Below are 6,044 nucleotides of genomic sequence, written 5' to 3' on the forward strand. Positions count from 1 at the left end.
CTAATTGTTCTAATTTTTTTAACCTCTACTTTTAGTGAGCCAATATCTGAACTATTTTTAAGCATACATTTCAGTAGTGGTAAATTAAATCTAACCCTCATACTTTGGTATCACATAAAATTTACCAATTCCTTTCTAATCTTTGACTAACATTTTCATAAAATCATCAGATATTGCTTGTACTTGGAAGTGAATCATGGGATCCACTCTTGCTTCATTAAAACCTCTGGGAGCAATTTCTGCAGTACAAAGACTGGAAAATAAAACCACCACATCAATTAGTGGGAGTACTGTCTGTCAGATGTTGAACTTGACCTCAGGGCTACACCATCTGAATGGTGATAAGGACTAAAACTGTCTTCTGTGAGGTGACTGTGCTGTCAAATATCTGCACTGTCCAGTGGAGTTTTAGAATATGAAGGGTAAAGTACTTACAGTGAGGAAATTATAGGTTTTCTCTCCATATAATCTATTAGCAAGTTTCAGAATGTAGGGTGCTCCACTTTTGTTGATATCAGCATGCAGACTCTGAAATCTTGAATGAATCTCCTCAACCGTATTGAAATGCAAAGTCTAAAATAAAGAAAACATTCCTTCTACAATCATTTATTTTAAAATTACAAAGTGATTCCTCCTTGTGTCTATCAAATTAATTAAATTAATTTGCATTCATTACTGATTACCAATGGTCTACAGCCCAATACTTTATTAATTTGTTATTGAAGAACAAACACTAGGGAACCCAAAATTTATAACTTCGTGAGACATAATAGTTACACCAATAACTGCTTTTACATCATTACTTTTTTGTTATAATTATAGTCTTAATAATTATATGATTCCACAAGTGTTAGTGTTTAATACACTAAATATTTATGGGTCTGTTAATCTATTAGCATCAGGAACTCATTTAAAAATAACTTCCTTAAGCTTAAAATTCTGACAAAAGCTTAATTTCTCAATTATTAGCTACACATTAAGAGGCCCTTAATGGTTTTATGAGGCCTGGGCTGATTCCTTCTTATTAAGACACATAGAACAAAACTACACAGAGACATAGAATGTTTGCATTGTTACTACGTTCCCTCTGTTTTAAAGGAAATGGGAGGGGGATACTTAAAACTACTCTTTGCTGAGGTTATAAAGTCCCTGGGAAGCCTCAGAAAATGAATTGATATAACCCTGCAAGAAGCAACTAAAAATTGGTATCAGTGGTTTATTAAAAGCGAATTTAAAAAGAAGTTTTAAGATGCTTTCTTACCTCCAGTGATGAGTAATGGAATATTTGCAGTCTCTTGAACTTGACCCCAGGGCTACACCTTCTTGAGGAACAGGTGCTGGATAATTTGTGGCAGCTGAGTTAGAAGAACCTCAACTTTTACCACTACTTTCCACTGGGCTTCAAAAGAAAGCTAGAGTTCCCCTCTCAGAATTAAAAAGCACCAAGCACAGAGGTCCCCTCCATGCCCATTAAGGATGGGAGGGAAGGCTGGGCACAAGAGTACTTGCCCTACATGGCCAGGGGCTGGGTCCTTCTCCTGAAGCTACGGGGCCTCCCCGTGCCCTCTCCTGCAGGGCCTGCCTGCACAGGCAACACTGCCAGATCCCACAGAGCCATGAGCAGTGCCAGGCACAGGGTCGCATTTTGGGGATACAGAACCACAGGGTCGCCTTCTTCTTTGTCTCCACAAAAGGCAGTACCACCACCATCATCCTCTAGTTCAGGGGTTCTCAACCTGTGGGACCTGCCCAACGGAAACTGTATTAAATAAAGTGTTGCAGCATTAGGAAGGTTGAGAACCACTGCTCTAGTGCATACTCTATGTCTCATTGCTCTCGTTATGCTCAAAGGCAACATTGCGTAAGAGGCATTAGGTGTGAGTCACAGATCACTATATGCAAAGCAAAAACTGCAAACTGCAAGCTCAGAACAAGGTGTGGTGGCTTACAGAAAGCTGTCAGATGCGTCCACTGGAAAGGAAGCATCATCCGGAAGGGACATTTTTTACTGGTTTTGTTCACTGCTGTATCCTCAGCAAAACAAAAAATAGTGCCTGGCACAAAGCAGACACTCGGTAAAGACCTGAAGATGAATGGAAAGCCTGCACACAAAGGGATTATGCTGGGGCCTGTTCTGAAAGTCCGACCTCAGAATGTATGAGCAGGAAGACAGCAGGGAAAGCAGACCTCTTTTGTTTGTTTCTGCTGACCTTGGATAGTTGTGCTGCAGTGTTGCCTCTGGTCCCTAGAAAGATCATGGCCATCACTGATGAAATGCTGAAGGGAGAGATGAAGATGTTTCCAGTCGGATTGTCTTCATTCAAGGCACGGAACAGGTCTAAGGCGAAGTGGTTGTTTGCTGCACTCAGCTTCTCCATGGTGAAGGCTACAACACAGAACAGAGGTCCCGGGTTGCCCACTGCTCATGGCAGCAAAATAGACAGCACCATTTCCCCCAAATCTCCCTCAACTTGTGCCAATGACTCTGGAACACCCTGCAACTTGTTCTTTCTTCTCTCTCTCTCTTTTTTCCCCAGCAGGAAAAGAACACTTTCCCATGCACACAAATGTGAGACTAACCTGGTCAATGATTCAGCAGTAACACAGCATCAGGACGCAGGGTGTCATAAAGGGCTCTGACCTTGCAGACAGCCGAGTCTGAGCAGAGGGCCAGGCCACTGTGGCACTGACACAGCCGCCCAGCCCTGGGTCCTTCCACCCTACTGAGTCTGGGAGCATGCACAATCTCTGACCTTTGGTTCAAGTCTCTGATTGATTTGGACAATGAATCCAATGCCTACTTAGCCTAAGATAAGAACATTTCTATCAGGTCATAGCTACCTATACATTAATTATAACTGATGATCTAATTATTCTTATTTTTGAGGTTCATTCAGTAATGTATGAGGCCCAGTGTCCAATGTCTCAGAGCTGGCACAAGAGGTGTGTGTTTAATTGTTATTTATTATTATTATTATTATTTTAGAGACAGAGTCTCACTTTATCACCTCAGTAAAGTGTGGTGGCATCACAGCTCACAGCAACCTCCAACTCCTGGGCTTAGGTTGATTCTCTTTCCTCAGCCTCCCAAGTAGCTGGGACTACAGGCATCCAGCACAATGCCCAGCTATTTTTTGTTGCAGTTTGGCTGAGGTCGGGTTCGAACCCACCAACTTCAGTATATGGGGCCGGCGCCCTCTTCACTGAGCCACAGGCGCCGCCTGGAGGTGTGTATTTGAAAATCCAACACAGCCCAGCATTGGGAAAGCCAACTGGGAACGGAGATGGGGACGAGTGTCCTCTGTCACTGCGGAATCTCGGCTTGGCCACCCACTAAGCCTTCTTGATCTCTACTTTCAGAACCTTAGTTCCCCCCACCCCCAAGAACAGGCAAATTAAGAATAGTTGAGCTGCCTGCCCAGCGTGTAAGTACAATTGAATTCTCTTGTTGATAATCTCTAAGACAGCACCATGCTGCACTTTGCCCATCCTGCCGCCAGAAGTGGCTCGCCCTAGGGCTGCCTGGAAACTGCCCCAGCTCAGAGGAGGGGAAGTCAGGAAGCAAAGCGTTCCGCTGTCCACAAGTTTCCATCCAGCCTTCAGCCTGCATCCTCCGACCCCCCTCCTCCTTAGCAGGGCTGGCCTTGCTTCCTGGAGCGGCCAGCGGGAATCCGGGGTCGCGGTGTCACGCGGGTCTCAGGGCGGTGGCTGCGCTGGCAGATGTCGGGGCGGTGGTGCAGCGCCTGGGGCCGTGCAGGGGCTGTGTAGGGCGGGGGCCGGGCCTCTCCGCCTCCCGCACCACCTCCCCGCGAGACCCTGAGACCCTGAGACCCTGCCGAGCCTTACCCGCTATGCACAGGTAGACTCGCTGCGCTGGGTGCCGGATCGAGGTCTGGAGGAACGCCGAGCGCCCGCAGGCCTTTTAGCTCTGAGGACGGGGGAAGAGGCGTGTCGCCGCGACAGGCGGGGAGGGGCGGGTGGCCGGGGCGAGGCCCCTTCCCCGGCGAGCGCCTAAGAGTCTGTGCTGCTGGGCTGGCTCTGTAGAAGCAGAGGGGAGCGTGGACTCCACCCACTGCCCTCCCTGGGGACCGGCACCTAGGTCGGTTCTCATCATTTTCTCAAATCTCTGGCAAGGACCTGCTGGCTATTATTTATTGAGGCGTGAATGACTGAATGACTGAGGTGACATACTGTATACCTAGGGTTACCAGATTTTAACATCTGTAAGGCGGGACAACATGGCGGGGTGTGGGGGGGGGGGCGGATCTGGGGCGCGAGGCTGGGTACCCGGCAGGGCGGGGCCTGACAACAATGCAAACTTTGATATGCAGTTCTCGATAATCACTTCTCAGCAATTATTTATTACAGTTTAACATTATAAAATTAACAAAAATAATGTAAAACTCATATTCTGGCGAACTAGCCATATGGCGGCCGAAAACCGTATATTCCCCTCTTGTTCTCCAGCCCCTTCTTGTGTTCTTTCCAAAAATCGGGACTTTTTTAAAACGCCGAGGGCCCCGGGACAAATTGTTGAAAAGCGGACTGTCCCGCCAAAATCGGGACGTCTGGTCACCCTATGGATACCGGTCTTAGAAAGCAACTGATTCTCTTGTTTGTGAGTTTGTTGGAGAAGGGAGTTTTGTTGTCCAGGCTGCGCTCAAACTCCTGGGGCTCAACTGATCCTCCCACTGCAGCCCTCTGGAGTAGCTGGGACTACAGGTGCACCCACACCAGCTTATCCCTTTTACATACCTCAAATTGTAGGGAGGTCTTTCCCACCCCCTGCCCACTGAGGAAGGAAAATTACAGGTTAGGGAAAAAGATCTGTGGACCTCCAGGAGTAGAGAAAACTATCAGTTCTGTGTGTGGCAGCTCACCCCTGTAATCCTCGCATTCTGTGGGAGGATCACTTGAGGTCAGAAATTCCAGACCAGCCTGAGCAAGGCGAGATCCTCTACTAAAAATAAAAAAATGAGTCAGGCACAGTGGCAGGTGCCTGTAGTCCCAACTGTAACTGGAGACCAGAGCTAGGTGCAAGAATCAAACACTCAGGTGGGTTAAAGTTGTCCTTTATTTACCAAGATTCAGAATCCCAGGAAGATGGAGATCATTCTCAAAGCCTGCCTTACTTTGAGAGAGTTTTATAGAGTTCTTATCTGCCTCCCACCAAGTTACTATCTTTCATCATCCAGCCCTCTGACCTCTAGCTGAAGGATTCAGTGTTTGTTACTTTCCCAGACTACATACCTGGTGTTATTTTTGCCCTGTGTCTAGCTCAGTGTAGTGATGGGCTTCAAGGCCACTAGGGGAGGTGGATGTGACTTGTCTGATAGATCACTAAGCAACTGTTACAGCCTAAGTGTGTACGTGTGTGTGGGGTATGGGGTAAACTCCCACAAAAATTAAATGAAATATGTTCTTTTAATTCTAGAAACTGAGTGAAAAGACTTGCGAGTATTATGCGCTTTTGTCCGTGCCTAAATGAGCTGGGAACTCATGGCGGTGGCCAGCAGACAAGGCCTAACAACCTCCTACATGGAACCCTGACTTTGCAGTCAAGTCAGCCTGCCAGATAAGGGTTGAAATGACCCATCTGTGCAGGGTACATGACTCAAAGGTTGGTGTGAGTGAAAAGAAGACTCCATCGTTGGGGGAGTGGGGCTGCAAACCATAAGAAAACAGTCGTGGATCCTGTTTTCTTGAAAATTTAATTGAGTACATGGAAGAAAAAGGTTTAACTCCCCTGTTTATCCTAACCTTTAACTTTAACAATAGAAGTCAGATAATGTATAGTTCTTTTAGATCCTCAGAGAGGAACAAACTGAGGCTAGTGTTAAGATGGTTGTCTTGGCTCCGCGCCCATGGCTGAAGTGGCTAAGGTGGTGGGTTCAAATCCAGCCCAGGCCCACCAAACAACAATGATGGCTGCAACCAAAAACTAAAATAAAATAAAATAGCCGGGCATTGTGGCGGGTGCCTGTAGTCCCAGCTACTTGGGAGGCAGAGGCAGGAGAAGTGCTTGAGCCCAGGAGTTGGAGGTT

General features: G+C 46.8%; 1 pseudogene across 1 annotated transcript in view; it reads right to left on the minus strand.

The window, feature by feature from the left end:
- The window catches only part of LOC100954449, a 6,576-nt pseudogene extending 4,162 nt beyond the window's left edge, over positions 1-2,414 (minus strand). Inside the window, exons 1-2 of the transcript XR_002775645.1 lie at positions 2,211-2,414; positions 436-573 (exon numbers count right to left, since the gene is read on the minus strand). The product of XR_002775645.1 is annotated as a leukocyte elastase inhibitor-like (transcript). The remainder of the gene's footprint in view (positions 1-435; positions 574-2,210) is intronic.
- Positions 2,415-6,044: the final 3,630 nt, after the last annotated feature.

This window comes from Otolemur garnettii, unplaced genomic scaffold, assembly GCF_000181295.1.
Source record: "Otolemur garnettii isolate 467f Iridium unplaced genomic scaffold, OtoGar3 scaffold00149, whole genome shotgun sequence".
NCBI lineage: Eukaryota > Metazoa > Chordata > Mammalia > Primates > Galagidae > Otolemur > Otolemur garnettii.